The following is an 18212-nucleotide window of genomic DNA, read 5'->3' as shown; positions in this document are numbered from 1 at the left end:
AACAAAAGGGACCGCGACAGGTTGCAGGACAGTGTCTATGTACCGCTGAGCAGTCAAATTGCCTTCAATGACTACTAAAGGGGTTTTGCGACCACCACAAATACCGTTTCATACCATTACGCTACCAACACCAAATCTGTCACGTTCCAACTTGCAGTTGTCGGTGTATCGTTCACCACGACGTCTGGAAACACGTCGACGTCCATCAGAGCGATAAAACGTAAATCTGGACTCGTCAGAGAAGAGTACACGGCGCCATCTTCGCGTAGGAAACACATTTGGACGGTGTTGTCGCAACCACTGAAGTCTGACGTCACGTCGTCGACGGTTAAGTGGCATTCCCACTGCAACGCGTTTAAGTTTTATACCGTATGATCGCAAACGCCTCAGCACAGTATCACGACTTATTCTCGGATGATGTGTCCCAGGTGTCTCGTTTGCGGTTTTCTGTGCAGTTCGGAAGCGTTACGTTCATCATTGGTTAGCCGAGGCATCTTGTTTGCGCAACAAAAATGTTAATCAATAGTGGATAATTCTTACCAAATACCTGAAGGATAACAAACAGGTCTGATACTCACGAAGTGTTGCCACGTGTACGCGGGCACGTGCAAATCGGGGTAAATGGTCGTGTCTCGCGCGTACGACAACAGGTAGTGTGACCGGGTTCAGTCAACCGTGAATCGATCGGAAATGTGCGTGGTATCATTTTAGTCAAAAAGGCTAGCAACAGTTTATTAATATTTTTAAAATGTTGACATTTCATATAGGTTGCGTTTCTTTTGCGTGTCAGTATATTACTATCGACGACGGATGGTGGTAGTGTGTTGATGTTGGCGTTGTTGTTGTTGGTGGTGATGTAGGTGTTAGTGATGGTGTTGGTGTTGGTGGTGGTTGTGGTGTGTTGTTGTTATTGGTGTTGGTGGCGTTGGTGGTGGCGGTGTTATTGGTGGTTGCGGTGGTAGTGGTAATGGTGGTTTGCTGTTGTTGATGTTGTTAATGTTGTTGGCGGCGATGGTGGTGGTGTGTTGTTGTTAGTGTTGTTGTTGTTGGTGGTGGTGTTTGTGGTGAGAGAGATTTCGTTATTTTTATGTGGAAACGTGCACGGCAAAAGGTTTTAAGTCATGAAAAGATTAACAATGGTTTCAGCCTTAAACCCCCTTCCCCATACTTCCACAACCCCACCTCCTTCCTACACCTCCTTCCTAGTTTATATTCAGTATATCCTGGCTAGTCTATAAGGAACAAATCAGCATAGTTACGACCATCAACCACCAAATATATAGACAACTCGTGTTCGTAATGATTACAATGACTGTCGGTCGATATTTATCCTTTGGGAATGGCCATTTGTCAAGCTCTACAGCATCAAATGACACATTGAATGTAACGTCACCACAGATGGAAGTAAAGCTACACCATCAACTTGATTATACATGTTTTCCAAACTCAGAGACAAACGAAACGAAATTTGATATATTCAAGGTTATAGAGTCTTTTTTTCTGTCTTTCTATCTTTCTTTCTTTCTTTCTTTCTTTCTTTCTTTCTTTCTTTCTTTCATGCTATGTGAATCCTTTCATATGCGTGTATGTTGAAAAGGGATATTCCATCACAAATCACTGTAAACAAGCAGATGATGATGTAAGAGTTGTCTCCCCTGAATGCAGAGTACTTTATGCACGTGAAAATCAATGTAAGATAGACATTTCTTACATAGCTATCTTACATGGGCAAACTCTATCAAACATGGTGGGATTAGTGAGGTAATATATTAAGAAATCTTAAACAGAGCCGTGTCTTTCTACTATTGTAAAAGATAGTTTATCGTCTCAACGATGTTCGTACCCTGAGAGAGGTACAGATAAATGTGTATTACTAAGTAATATCGATTAGCATGTTTTTTTATGTTGATAAACAAAGTGTCCGTATTGTCAATCCTCCATAATATGTCCGCACAATGTATTACCTGACTCACTAAATATTATTGTATTAAGTTGTATTAAACAAAAGGCCAATAAACTATGCTGTGCTACGCTGTACTACACTACACTACGATATCTTATGCTACACTACACTACACTACACTACACTACACTACAATACACTACACCACACTACATTACACTACACTACACTACACTACACTACACTACACTACACTACACTACACTACACTACACTACACTACACTACACTACACTACACTACACTACACTACACCACACTACAATACAATATAATACACTACACTACATTACACTAACACACTACACTACACTACACTACACTACACTACACTATACTACACTACACTACACTACACTACACTACACTACACTACACTACACTACACTACACTACACTACACTACACTACACTACACTACACTACACTACACTACACTACACTACGATATCTTATGCTACACTACACTACACTACACTACACTACACTACACTACACTACACTACACTACACTACACTACACTACACTACACTACACTACGATATCTTATGCTACACTACACTACACTACACTACACTACGCTACACTGCACCGAACTGCACTACTGCACTACTGCACTGCACTACACTACACTACACTACACCACACTACACTGTGCACTGTATACACTATACTATGCTATGCTATTCTATACAATACAATACAATACAATACTATACAATACTATACGATACTATACGATACTATACGATACGATACTATACTATACTACCACCGTTTTGTGATCTCGACACCCCAACCGTCAACAACAGTCCAACACACTTCACCTTGCCGTGTCTGGAGTCATAGCAGCACCTCGGAGACATTTGAAAGATTTCCTTAAGGATATCCATTGCTATTTGTCTGAATTAAACTAAACAAGGGTTCCATGTTTTCGTCCATATTGTCTCGGGATCAAAGCAAAGGATAGCCCCATAATTGCGGCACGGAATGCAAATACGAAAACAATGAATAAATACTGAAGAGAATGTGATCACGAGGGACATTCTAATTCCGTTCTGTGCAGTTGCACATGGTATCGCCGTATTAGTCTCACTGGCAATACCGGACAGACGGATTAGAGCAGATGAACTTCGAATATGGAACGAAAATTTCGTCGTTAGTCAAACCTGCTGTGAATTCGTTTCGAATGACTTTAAGATTTGAATTTTTTGCAAATTTAATTTGACTCAGACAAGTAGACACCGAACGCACACGATATCGTTCTCGGTTTCTTATATTTCAATAACCATTTATCTGTTTATATGGATATTCCACAACGAAAACTATTCGAAATACCCTCATATCACTGAGGTTATCAGTATGTTGCAGACTTTGATGGGGGCATGGAGGCATTTTTTCTGGTTTGTATGGTGTCATTCAAATGTTTTATTTATTTTTTCAGCTTCACAATTTATTATATCCTACAGGTCATTTTTACACGCTTCCCGCTAAGGACGTGACCGATCAGCGACAATGACGTCATGTCTATATATATCTACACTAATATTAAGTCGGTGTTTGCCACCTAATAAGGTCATGACCGACACTATGTATGGTAAGCTAATTGATCAGTTAGTATAAAGGTTGGTAAGTACCGAAGTGTAGGGAAGAGCTATTTACGGAACACCAAAGAAGGCCATTCTAGCGATAACTCTGTGATTACGTGATCTAGATATGTACAATGTCTCTCAGACATAGTTGATGAAAATTTAGCACATAAATCAAATCAACAGGCCCCTTTTCTGTAACTAATGGTAAGAAAGGCAGACGACATTTTCCGTGATAGCAAGAGGCCTTTAACATGTATTGTCTGACATTGATTGTAGGCATCGAACTCGCCGACTAGCGATTTTCGTTTTGAAGTCGTCAACGAACGCACCGACGTTTTTCGGATGGCCGCTTTGAATTAAGTAAACGCTTTCGTGACGGCGCCTTTAAAGAGCTTGCATCACTCGGATAACAAGGTTATGACCACCAACCAACCTTGTCAGTAGCCATTGATGCAGTTTAATATAATTGCTGTATTGACTAAAATATTAAGTTCCACTAGGGACAAGAAAAACCCTAAATTCAATTGTGAAAGTTTGCATTTACTTAACATTGCAATGGTGCTTGTATCATTCCGCCAGACAAGTCAGGAGATCCATTGTGACGGGAACACTCACCGGATACCGGAGTTACGACCAACACACACGTAGCATCCAATCCGTCTCGATTTTATTCAAACTTCCTGATTCTATTAGTGCGTGTTCGATTGTTTAAAATCCTATTGACGCTGAAGATACAGACAATAGGAACGGCTGGATCACGCTCCCGGTCACAAAGGTTACAATAATTCAGTAACGGGTCAGAACAATTGAAATCAGTGTGATTCCTTCTTATGGATAAACATCTAAAAATAACCAACTAAAAATCAGGAATACGATTGGTGGTTATATTTAGATTTCATAATGTTTAAAGTTTATGTGACGTATGAACTGTACATAGTCGTAATCGAATGTAAAATACGAACTGTACATCTTTGTATATCTAACGTGGTCAACTGAACCATATTTGAATGCTCTAAGTGTCTTTGGCTATCAGGTTCTCTTTAAAACTGATATAAGAGATTGTAGGAGGTTATGAGTTGAACAGACGAAATGCATTTTTTACTTGTGCCATCACAGGATCAGTTCTGATTGGTCAAGACATATTTCTTATTTTCAAGACTTAGATGACTGCCAAGGGAAGCAACTCCTTGATTGAATTAACATCATTGCCTTGGAAATATGAAATAAACGAAATTTGTCAGGGTTACTTGGTTTTGTGAAGAAAAAAATCGGGGAAGCCGTTTTATACCATGTTAAGTAAATATAATACTAAACACAGATTATGAAAAATTATGCTGATACACGTCCTTTTGTTGTCAATAAAGCCAGTTAACAGGAAACAGGGGGAGGGGCTTCTTAACATGTTTGGTTCGTGTTTACTGTTACGGGAATTGATTAAATACCATCAATGCCCTTACCACTATGATCGGCTGGGGGTGAACATAACCAGAGCACGTGGACACGTGTGTTTTCTAGGTTTATTATAACACCCTCGGACATATTTGCTGGAAAAAACTAAAGAATATACGTTTTACGATTTCAGGATTATCTTTTTTTGTCCTCATTCAAACGGAACATTGAAATTAACATAATTATTTTGTAAAACCTGCTTCACATTTTCGATAACTTTGATCAAAATCTGTGATGTTAATATTTAAGAGGGCTGCGTTTGTGACGTCATCGGAGGTAGAAAGAAGTGACGAAATAGCACCTTGTGGTTGTCATCCTTAGTCTTCCTGTCCATTCACGTTCCTATTTAACGAATTGACAAGCAAATATTATTAAAGCGTTTTACCAGAATTGTCTTTTAATACAGAAACAACGATCAGGTTATTTAAATGTCGCTCTGTTTTCTTCCAAACAGAGAAAAGAAAAATCACTACATTGACTCAGCGACTTCTGTTGTGGAGAACAGAAAAAATATATGTATATATATAGATATATAGATATAGACTGCCGTATTTGCCAACTTCCTATGTACTTGTCTGTGGGTGGTGTGCTTGAAGACGAAAGTCCTCGCGTCAATAAGGTCATGATGTACCGGTATGACGGGAACAAAATCGGAAGAGTCACGAAAAGGTTACTTTATATAAATGTGTACTTTAATTCTAAATTGCTCGTCGACATTTTACTTTTTGCAGTCTTTGAATTATTTACATGTTTATACTTATGTATGTATCTACATGTAATTTTTGGTAGTTTTTACGTGGATTCAGGTATTTAAAAGTACATATGAAGGTGAAATTGATAAACAATTATTAATTTCAATGATTTATAAAAAGAAGGGTGAAGATCCTACTTCCAAATACATTAACCATACCTTATATGCACACAAAATCAAACTCAAGGAGGACCTACATGGAAACCATTGAAAATACATTTTACTAAATAAGATATGATTACTAGGTTTACACAAGGTGTTCCGGAAGGGTAAACGTCTTTTGTTTAACACGCAGCACACGTTATGTAATGTCTTCAAGAAGAAGCCAAGTGTGATTTTCCTGTCAAGCATGGGTTGTCACATGAACAAAGCTCCCTAAAATAGTGGTCAGCTTGTGCCCATTCCTAATCGCTTCTATAAATGAGGTCGTGCCATATGCGGTACAGTATACTGAGGTTTTGTACACTGTTCCATTTTCTTGTGAATACACGTTAACCATGTCTTTATTTCATGGTATTTATGAATGAATTTCCGTTACCTAAAAGCATTTGTCATGTATTATTTCTGTCTTACTGATAATTAATTTAAATGTATTGAGAGAATGAGAGTTCCTTATAGAAATATCTATGTCATACCGCTTTTTTGTTGTTGATGAAAAAAAAAAGAATTTCGCACGCTTAAGAGATAATCTGAAGATTTAGTGATTGGAAACCGTTTGAGAATTAAAAGATTGATGTTAAGATTAAATTTCACATCTCAAACAATCAACGATTTAATTGTTTCCCTCGTGATCCATAACGAAACAAAATAGAAACAATGTCGTGAAAGTTTCTATATCATGTAATTTCCCTTTTCTATTGAAAAAAAAGTCAACTGAGGTTTCGATCCAAGCACCTTTGGAGTCGAGAGCGGAGAGCTTACCACTGTGCTATCGTTACGTTACACATGATAAAGTGAAAATTTAGGAATCTTATTAAGTGTGTAGTTTACTCCATCTATTGATCATATTTTGTGTTTGTGTGGAATGCAAAACATGTGTCAAGAAAAACAAAGATGACAATGATGTGGTCAGTACATTAATGACTGATTATGCTAAAATGCCAAAAATTCAAATATCTCCATATCAACAGGCACTGCACCCCTATTCTTACACTAAAAACCACCAAAATAATATACATTACATAAGTCTGATCTTTTATTGAGGAAACAAAATATCTGTTCGCTAGTGTTTTTTTCTGTAAGTGTACGTTAAATGCCGTACAACAGATAACCTGTTTTACACTGTAAGATGACGCCAGCAGTATATGTTTCACATTGTCTATGAGTAATGTATAATGCAAAAGCTCATATTGGAATCAAACACTGATTACTGGTTAGTCATATTTCATTCAATGAAAAAAAAACAAGTTCATTGTAACATTTTACTACGTTGCGATGATAAAACCTTGAAAAAAGTGAAAAGGTAATAGGTAAGTCCGCTTTCCTCGATATTCCAATCACCAACATATTAAAAACGGATTCATCTAGTCCGTGTTGATTGCTTACATAATAAGTATATCCTGATCAAGCGTAAATCGAAAATATCGGGAAAATTCAATTTGCATATATAAATAACTCATTTAAATATGTTGTCAAATTTGGACATAGTGACGTTTAAAAGTCCCCCTTTTTAAAAGCAAAAACACGCCCACCATCCTCCTTTGGTGCATTTCTTATATTGGTGTCATGACGTCGTCTATGTGGTTTTAGATTAATTTGCATACATGGTGCTGTTTCACTTAAAATTCAATGCAACGAATAAAATCAAACTGTTAGGAGGTATTCATGTTTAAAATAACCAACTACGTAGCAATATTTTCGCAAAAAAAACTGAAATATGGCGAGATCTTTAAGCTATTATTCTCTGGTGTTGCGGATCTCTTTCACGTACGTTCTATATACGTTACCTATCCCGTGATACCTAATGATAGCATGTAAAACCAATGACATAAAATCATTAGTTCACTGTCTGATTTCATTGGTATTCTGATATGAGTGCATTTGAAGTGAATAGATTTGAAACACCGCGATTAAGATTTGTCCTGTTGCATATATACAGAATACAAGAGCGTATTAAACACGTCTTCAAGAAGAAGCCAAGTGTGATTTTTCTGTCAAGCATGGGTTGTCACATGAACAAAGCTCCCTAAAATCGTGGTCAGCTTGTGCCCATTCCTAATCGCTTCTATAAATGCGGTCGTGCCATATGCGGTACAGTATACTGAGGTTTTGTACACGTTACCCGTGTCTTTATTTCATGATATTTATGAATGAATTTCCGTTATTGTCTATGCAAAAAATTTATCTATTTGAAGATTTGTGATTACAAAAGGTTCTGTCTTTAATCTGTTTATAAAACTTTTTATCAATTGTTGTAAATTGCATCCTGTCGATATAATGTATGATCTAGGGCCCCTTAGTATGAATGGCAAGGTTATATAATTCATATTGGTCTTTATAGACATGTTTGATATAACCTCGAGAAATAGGTGATCATGACAGGTACTTGTTTTCAGCTAATACAAATAGACTTCTCGGACAGTAGAAGAAAGTCGGTATGTATCCAGTTTCGAACAAAATGCAATAATGCAATTTATATCAAATGATATCTTATGTGGAGAGAGAAAGACAGACAGATATTTGACTTTTTTTGCAATTAAGAAATATCATCATCTTTGCTTAATTTCTGATCGCCATATATGAGTAAATCTAATTAAATATTCTCTAAGAGAGGTTGTAACTGTCATATTGATAGATTTCGATTATGAAAGTATAGGGAACAAACATCAAAATAGTAATAAAAGTCTTCACATGGGTGGCTGCATCTACATTCAGCTGTATTACCTTTTGCTCTGAAAATGCGTAATCAAGAGATCTAGCAGGATTTCTCAAACGGAAATGAAGTATGTTTAAATTACGTAAATCCCATACCTAAAAGCATTTGTCATGTATTATTTCTGTCTTACTGATAATCGATTTATATGTATTGAGAGAATGAGAGTTCCTTATAGAAATATCTATGTCATACCACTTTTTCGTTGTTGATAAAAAAAAGAATTTCGCACGCTTAAGAGTTAACCTGAAGATCTAGTGATTGGAAACCATTTGAGAATTTAAAGATTGATGTTAAGATTAAATAATAAATTTAATTGTTTCATCAGATTTTAAAGTGACCCATAACGAAACACAATAGAAACAATGTCGTGAAAGTTTCTATATCATGTAATTTCCCTTTTCTATCGAAAAAAAAAGATGTCAACTGAGGTTTCCCGGAATCGAACCCCGGATATCTAGGCGAAAGGCGAGTACGATACTATATATTATTAGTTTGATAACGCGTGTGTCCCACGTGAAACAGCATGTGTTTTTGTTTTTAACTTATTAAACAGGTACATGAGTAATGAATAAAGATTGGCTTACGATTAATAGTTTATCAAGGGTAGTTGGTCAGTCCTATTTGGTTTTATTCATTTTCGTGTTTTCTATTATATCAGTAAGTCACAAGCTGCTTATTCTAACCAGAAAAATGCACGATACCAATTAAAAATCTAATTGTATTTTGTATCATCCAATTTCATTTATAAACTTCCCCTACAATTACAGTGTGGATGGTCTTGGTTGAACAATGAAGTGGTGTTTCCTTTCCTAATTTCATTTCAAGATATCTATTTTAATCTAAACTAGAAATGACGTCAAACTACTGTAAACAACAACAACCCAATAAACAACAACAATTTTGTTTTAAACGACATTTTGGCAAAACACAGAAAAGGGACCAAACTGGTTCATTTGGTACTACAACAAACTCCTATAATTGATTGTCATCCGCAGTTATTATTTACGATGTGTGAAAAATATCATTTTTTTTATAGCTTCAGTGTTTTATTCAGATTTAATTATAACTCAATGAAAAATAAAAAAACACCAATAAAGACTACCAAGCTGTGTCCCATGTGGAGCCTCTTGTGCTTGTTGTTTTTATTTTGTCACCAAAAGTGACCTTGAGGTAGAGGACGACATTGGCGGGAAATCAAATCTTCTTCATGTTAAAACGATTGGTCGGCCAAATAAAGCACAACCCGAGGGTTTGGGAAAAGAGCAACTTCAATATCAGGACATATATACAATATAGTCCCAGTCAGCTTCTGTAACTGTGTACCTGATATATTTAACGGCACTTAAGTTCGGGGAAATTGAATCATCGATTTTTAACTATATCTACTTGGTTTCACAGACTCGGAGCCAATATATTGGAAGATATGTTTTGTTTTGTGAGTTTGGGCGTCCTCCAGAGCGTTTAATTACACATTCATGCGACGTACCGGCGCGAAATAAGATTTCGTAAGGCCATGTTGTATTACGGATTAATCTTAAGCGCTGTCAGCCGTAACTTTTGTGAAATAGAACGGAGGCAACCCTTATTTTACAAATCCGTGTCACGAAACCTTTTCCATTTGTAGGTCTTACTACATATATCATATCTGAATTTCAGATGTAAAATATTTATTTTCGGTTTTACAAAATCCATTTTCTATATTCTTTCTGCAAAGTGATCGTACTGAAAAAAATACAGATCGGAACAAGCATTCCGATAGTCGTAACGTCGTAATCAAATTAAAAGTATGAATATTCATGAGAATTCTCCATTTATTTTGAAACATTTATAACATCAATACACGAATACAACCCAACATGTGTATATAAATGGTTCTTTTCCGTCAGATCGAAAGTGTGTATATAAAATGGTAATCGGAATACAGGAGGGTGATAAAATCCGGAATAGAGGAATAAACTACCCCAGCTTGTTTCTCTTCGTTATTTACTACTCACGTGACTTCAACTGCGCATACTCAAGTCTGCATTCTTTTGACAACGAGACTCTCTCTGAAAATATTGTATATGGAAAAGTATTCACCAAGGTTTTAAAGAAAATTGACAAAACGCACGCTTTTTAGTGTTAAGAAAACGGAGATGCACAACAGATTAAGATTGTTATTTTACTGGAGAACATATGCACTTATATTCCCTGTTCTTTGTATATACATATACATATATTCCAAATCCAGTATTTTAATCAAATTTGTCCGAAATCGCAATGATGTATTTTCTGTGTTAGTTCCGTCTGGTAGGGGACCCGTACGTTTCACCAGTTCGATGCGTTACCTCTAATGTATAGCTACAACTGCTTGGCACCACTAATTACAAAATATACTTGGAATCAACATAAAGTCATTTTTCTTCTACAATTATCGGTCAGGATTTGACCAGAACGCGGAATGTGAGAGGGGCGATAACACTTAAAGGAGAAACGCTCAGTCAAAGCCTCATAGAATAGTCAGCTTGAAAGACTGCATTATCAAACGAAGAATTTCCATAAAATTCACGTTTGAAAACGTTGAATGTATTGTAATTATACTTAAATACCAAAATATTAGTGTGTGTGTTTTATGCTTTTTGTTTTTGTTTTTTTCTTTTGTTGTCAGGATTTTGTTTTTCATTTTTATTGAAGAATTTCGAAAAAAAATCGATAGAGAAAAAATGTATAACGTATTTACATTACAGTTGTGTTAAGCTGACGATACTTTCGCTGTTCGGTACCTGTTGAATAGATAGTAGCTATTGACTATTTATAACGTCATTGACGTCACGGGGGCAATAGTTCTCAAATCCTTCTTCCGCGATCTAATCAACGGCACGGTCACTACAAAGGCGGACGGTTGGTTCCGGATAGCCAAGAAAATCCAGACTGATTAAAAAGTATTGTCGAGCTGGTTCCCGCCATCACCAGTAGCCAGGGTCATGAGTTCAGCTTGGAATCATATATAACGTTTGGTTGGACAGGAAAAAAGCAGAAGAGTGAACTATTGTCTAGTAATAGACAGTGCCGGGAGCTTTAAATACGGACTGCACCCAAGGCAAATGAATCGGCCGGAGATGTTTTCACTCAGAAACATTAACACGTGTTTCAAATGGATTCCATCGAGTAACGTATGATGATTTGTCCAAGATAGCACATGCAATGGTCTCGAATTCTCGATCGCAAGCGCCCAAGTCAGCTTTCTTACAAAGACAGTTTGGCTTCACAATTCAGTTTCTCTATAACAATTACTTCCGGTTTCTCCTGGATACGTCATCTTTTCCAATTCTGAGAAGTACAAACCTAAAAGAAATGTCAAATGTTGACAAATGAACACTATATAGCTTTTTAAACTGAGTTACCGACTAATGGCATAATATCAATTCGCTGAATGTGAAAATCCACAATTTGTGGTTAGATCCCTACCAGTTGTCGAGGTTGTTTCCCTGTACAGTATCATATTCTTCGCTTGCTCTGGGTTGTAAGTGACGGACCTCCCGCATGACTTTCAGTTATGGTACCTTCAACTTCCTGTATTACAGTGAGACCGTGATAATATATGATGCATTAGTGTATGAGGTATGAAAAGTGGCAATGTCTGTTGTCTCTTTCTCCGTAGAATCACAATTTCGTCTATGTGATCAAGAATTGCGACTGTAATAAATACTGAGATCCCTTACAGAACAAAATTGCAGTAGACTATGCTTCCAGTGAATCAATTAAATGCCTTTTGGATTTTTAAACACCATTTGTTTTATCTTTACATTCTATGATTTCCAATTCGACGGGCAATTGGCGCCGGAGTTCATAAGCTGGAAGGGAAGAAAAGTATTTTGACATCTTTTAAACATATTGTATGTCTTATTGAGAAATATATGCAAACAATATTTCGATAGATTTGTAATAAAACATGACATTCCAATGGCTTTAAACTTGTATATTATTTTCATCTTGATTTCGATCACATCTATTTTAACAAAGCTTAGTATAAGTTTCCATGTCCTTATCATAACACTCCAGGACATCCTGTTCATAGCCTTAAGGAGGTATGTGGCATTTAGCCTTCAATTGGGATTCACTATTCTGCATTGTACCATTGTTTCTCTTGATAGCCATCCATAACACAGCATACAAACATATACAATGTTCCTAAATATATATAATTGATAAACATGCACATACAAAATGTACACCTTCTATATAAAAAGTATCTCCAGTTATCTCAAGAACTAGAAATTTTCACTTATTTTCCAATAAGGATTGATAATATTTCAATAATGAATTTCGGGTAGAGAGTTTGTAAATGTACGCGCACACTGCAAAGTATGCGTTCTTTTAAAACATACTATAGATATTTTTGTCTTTAAAACCTAGAATGACCTAAGCATTATTACATTTTTTTGTTTTATTCCACATATATTTTATTGATGTCAAATAGAATGCGTTACCTGCATACAGCTATGCCTATATTTGCTAGCATGTTTATTGCAAGAAAGAATAGATGGCTTCAATCCAACGTTAGAATTAAATCAATACAATATCAAATTCCAACGAAGACTTGGAATATTTTAAAGAAATATTTCTCTTCATTTAAATTCATAGACGCGCTCAAACTCCAGAATATTGATTGTTGTCGTGATTTTGAAACTTCTTTCCTCCAAGACATTCGTGATTTTAAAGTACATTTGTGCCTCAAATGTAAAAATTAACAGAAACAGAAAAATTAGGGAAAGTATATTTGACTTTTTATTGAGATTCCAAGTCTGAATTGTTATGTCATGTTGTGATTAATAATGACATATTTCTATAAAGAAACGCCAGCAGGGCAATCGGTTTGATAAAGATATAAAAAATTGTTTTTGTCGGAACAAAGCTAAATCCCTATCGATCTAATACAATAGCATCATATATGGTCACATGGTAGTCTTAACGTGCCACAGACACAATAATGTTATAAGGTCACACGGTAGTCTTAACGGTCATCAATACAATAACATCATACAGGCCGCACGGTAGTCTGAACGGTCATCAACACACTAACATCATACAGGTCACACGGTAGTCTTAACGGGTCATCAATACAATAACATCATACAAGCCACACGGTAGTCTTAACAGGTCATCAACACAATAACCTCATACAGAGTCACACCATAGTCTTAACGGTCATCAACACAATAACATCATACAGGTCACACGGTAGTCTTAACGGTCATCAACACAATAACATCATACAGGTCACACGGTAGTCTTAACGGTCATCAACACAATAACATCATACAGGTCACACGGTAGTCTGAACGGTCATCAACACAATAACGTCATACATTGTCACACGGTAGTCTTAACGGTCATCAACACAATAACATCATACAGGTCACACGGTAGTCTCAACGGTCATTAACACAATAACCTCATATAGGTCACACGGTAGTCTTACCGGTCATCAACACAATAACATCATATAGGTCACACGGTAGTCTCAACGGTCATCAACACAATAACGTCATACATTGTCACACGGTAGTCTTAACGGTCATCAACACAATAACATCATATAGGTCACACGGTAGTCTTAACGGTCATCAACACAATAACCTCATATAGGTCACACGGTAGTCTCAACGGTCATCAACACAATAACCTCATATAGGTCACACGGTAGTCTTAACGGTCATCAACACACTAACATCATACATTGTCACACGGTAGTCTTAACAGGTCATCAACACAATAACATACAGGTCACACGGTAGTCTTAACGGTCATCAACACAATAACATCATACAGGTCACACGGTAGTCTTAACGGTCATCAACACAATAACATACAGGTCACACGGTAGTCTGAACGGGCCATCAACACAATAACATACAGGTCACACGGTAGTCTGAACGGTCATCAACACAATAACATCATACAAGTCACACGGTAGTCTGAACGGTCATCAACACAATAACATCATACAGGTCACACGGTAGTCTTAACAGTCTGTCAATACAAAAACGTCATCGACATTGAAAAGAATTGAGAAGGAGAAAGATGTAAATAGGTTAAGAAATATGATGTACATATCGCGGTATTGTTAAATGTAAATCAAACTTGCTCTGATTTAAAAAAAAATTGTAGTGGACAACACAACTGTCACCTGCTACACTTATTGCTAATTTCCACCTCACGTCTAGCTACTTGTATGAAGCCAAATAGATCTGTTAGAATTTTGGATATATCCACATTGTAGCAATGTCACCATAACCCTAGCTGCTTATGGCACGGTATACGAGTGGACTCTGAATATAAGCCGGCGATTCAAGGGAGAACATAAAGGAGGAGACCGCTTGTGGCTAGGGATTTCGGGGTAAGCGGTACTAGTGGTAAAGTGTCGTATATTGCTAGTGTTCTCTGGTGGAGAGCTCCATTCCTGTTTGTAATGTTTCCGTCATCGAATCCAGTGACACGGCGAGCGATATAACGAAAACGTACATAGACAAGCATGACAGGAACATTTTCGATCTGAATATTCGCAGAAAATCGATGCTGTGGGAAAGCAAATAATACGCGAAATCTCAGTCCGTCAGAATGTCCGGCCAGACACTCGACAAACAGTCCGATAGCTAGAGGGCGGTGGCCTCCAGGACAAGTCTGTCGGCGAGGTAGTCAACGGCGGGATCAACGGGGTCAATAGGTCACGCGCATGTCACTGTTTTTCAGCTGACTCAGCATCCTAAGGAAAAAAAAAACAACGAACTCTACCCGGGAAATAAAAAAATCCCTTTATGAAACAAGTCCTATGACGAGACACTACCGGCACACGTCTTTTATGGAGACAGTATATACAGATATACAGAAAATTAGACACTACGTTTATTAGGTACAAGCGGTTTTCAGATGAATATGGCTATTTCTGAAACATTCAGGGTTTAACTACATGTCCACATTATTCGGCTATTGAATGTCACTCGGAGTACATCGGAATTACTATCGACGTAACAGTGATAAACTTATTGGAACGCTAACGACGTAACTCGATAGCCCTCTTGTTTCATCATCTTGTTTCAGCTTAACGAAATCGGTATCGCATATATGTTTTGATCCGAAACGATATGTTTATGACGTCATCAATCGTCGCGGGGAATCATGATAAGTTACTAAACTTGTGAATGAATCACACCAAAAGTGAAACAACGCATGTTTAGGCTACGAAGTTCATAAAGCTGATGATGCAGTAGCTAACACCGAATTCATTCTTACTCCTGTATCGGTTCGAGTTTTCACGCATCAGATATTCTCTGGAGTCGCTTTTGGTTGCCTCTCCAGTTTCCGCCAGTCAGATAGGGATTCCCTCTTGTGTATAATAACCAATACAAAACATGCAATTTGTCTGCATTTGGAAAAATTCCAAATGTTTAGTTTCACTTATCCTAGGTAAAAATATTGTGTTTTTCAATACTGAAGAATCGTGTGCTGTTGGTCGACCCGATCTTTCTTTATAGCTACCACAGAGACGAAATCGACCGCTTCCGGTGTGTGACTGTGTTGCTAACCTCACGTGCGACACGCCAACGCAACCGTTTCATCGAGAAATAAAAACCTTTTTCTTTTTGTCTGATATTATCGCATGCTATTTTTCTCTAGTGCCAAAGGAATTCGTATTCAAAGTTAAGCGATGCACAAGGATTTGAATCTGAAGATGAACTGACAACCACAGCCATTAGCTTGTGACTTCCCCACCGGAAGTTACGATCGGAGTATCATTATTCAATCAGAGCGCTGAGATTGGCAATAGAGTTAAAGAGGAAACGGGCAATGCTTTTCCGTGATGGTATCCCCGGAATAAAAATATCGATCGATTAACTTGCCGAACAATTAAAATATCACTTTTCGGGAGATTTATTCCTTTTACTGTCGACGTGCGCCTTTGATCGGCATGTGCGCGCAGTCACTGCATCCTCTGTCCGAGATCTCACGAGATTGGGATGGAGCTAATGCGACTAAACTGAGTTTACAGAGTCAATCCTCAACATGTCTCACACGAATGCTGCCCTTTTCCTATCACTCATGTATCCAGACCCATAGACTCTTTAAGTATCGTTGGCTTCTGAATGCACGCGTTCGATTGAGCACTACAACTCGGGGAAAATAGAAATAAAAATTGATAGTAAATTCATGTAGGCATAGGTCTAGTCTACCCTAAAGTGTTTTAAAATTATGCTAACCTCATGGTGACGTGTATATCAATATATGATAGTAATTGAGTAAAGTACGAATTACGTTTGTATTCCTATGAAAGCTACTCATAGAAGGTTAAATTGCTCGTCTGATTTTTTTTGTAAAGTTTAAATGTCACGTGGTAGCGCATTATGTTGAAATATCAGTAAAAATGCACTTTACACACCATAAAACAAAAAAAAATATTTCTTATATTTACATTATGACAGGTTTAAAAAAAATTCATTTACGCTACTTCAAAGGAGAATTACAATCATTCCCTTAACTTTATAAGCGCTGCCTAAAACAGCCCGACAACTTATAGAATGACAAACTAGCCGATTCCATTTTGGCGGGAAAGATTTAACGTGTTGGTAAAGCCAAAGAGAAAACACACATAGGAAATTTATTTATTTATTTATTCATTTTGTAAGGCATGCAGTATGAAGTACATGAGTTATAATTTTAGCATACAATGCACGTAGCGTGTTTACACGCATCTTTAAAATTGGAATTTCATTCGTCCTTGATACTGAAAAATTATCACAAAATGAGTTTTAAATAAACCGAAAAAAGTCTGTAACAATTATTTGTATAACTGACTTGCATGCCACCGGTTGTATATGACGGACATTATCAAAATTCAAGTACATATATTTGTATTGCCAACCTTGCCATGATCCTCTACACGAAAGTCGAGTCACACAATCTTAGAGTACATTTCAGTTTCTTCCAGACCACTCATGTAAACAATTCCTGAACTACTTTTCAATGCTTTTAAAACGCGTGCCTCAATTATTTTGACAGAGGATCGTCCAACAAGTTATTGGCATACCCAAGGAGCAAACTGTGTTCCTCTCCCAGCTGACCATAAAGATGGGATTTCTAAGATTAACCTGAACAAAATGAGGCACAAATACTTTGTCAAGTTGTTCGGTAGGTATATTGATAATAGTTTTGGTCTCGGCGGTTGTCGAAGGAGAAGGCGCTATTCTTTCAGAACACCAGGTCTTACCCTCTTGGTTCTTTAATTCACTCATATTTTATTAATGTTTAATCGATGTTTATTTCATATTAATATCTTTAATAATTTCTGGATTTTCTTGTTGGTTTAAGGACACTGTAATAAAATATTTATTGTAGTTTGTGCTTTTAATATTCATTATAATCACTGCTCTCAATACTACTTGGTTGGAACGAATTGAAAAAGTTTTTTCATGCAATGATTACGTCGGATAATTTCGATGAATATTCAGGCGAGTCAATCGTCTAGTATACTGTTTCTTATCTATATATTCAGATTGTATGACGATTTTATATAGTATGTTTAATAAATGAATTGTTTGCTGTAG

Source organism: Ylistrum balloti, unplaced genomic scaffold (assembly GCF_031769215.1).
Source record: "Ylistrum balloti isolate Yb309-2 unplaced genomic scaffold, AGI_CSIRO_Ybal_v1 Utg371124, whole genome shotgun sequence".
In the NCBI taxonomy this organism is placed as follows: Eukaryota; Metazoa; Mollusca; class Bivalvia; order Pectinida; family Pectinidae; genus Ylistrum; species Ylistrum balloti.
The sequence above is the reverse complement of the archived record's forward strand: the minus strand, read 5'-3'. Positions refer to the sequence as shown.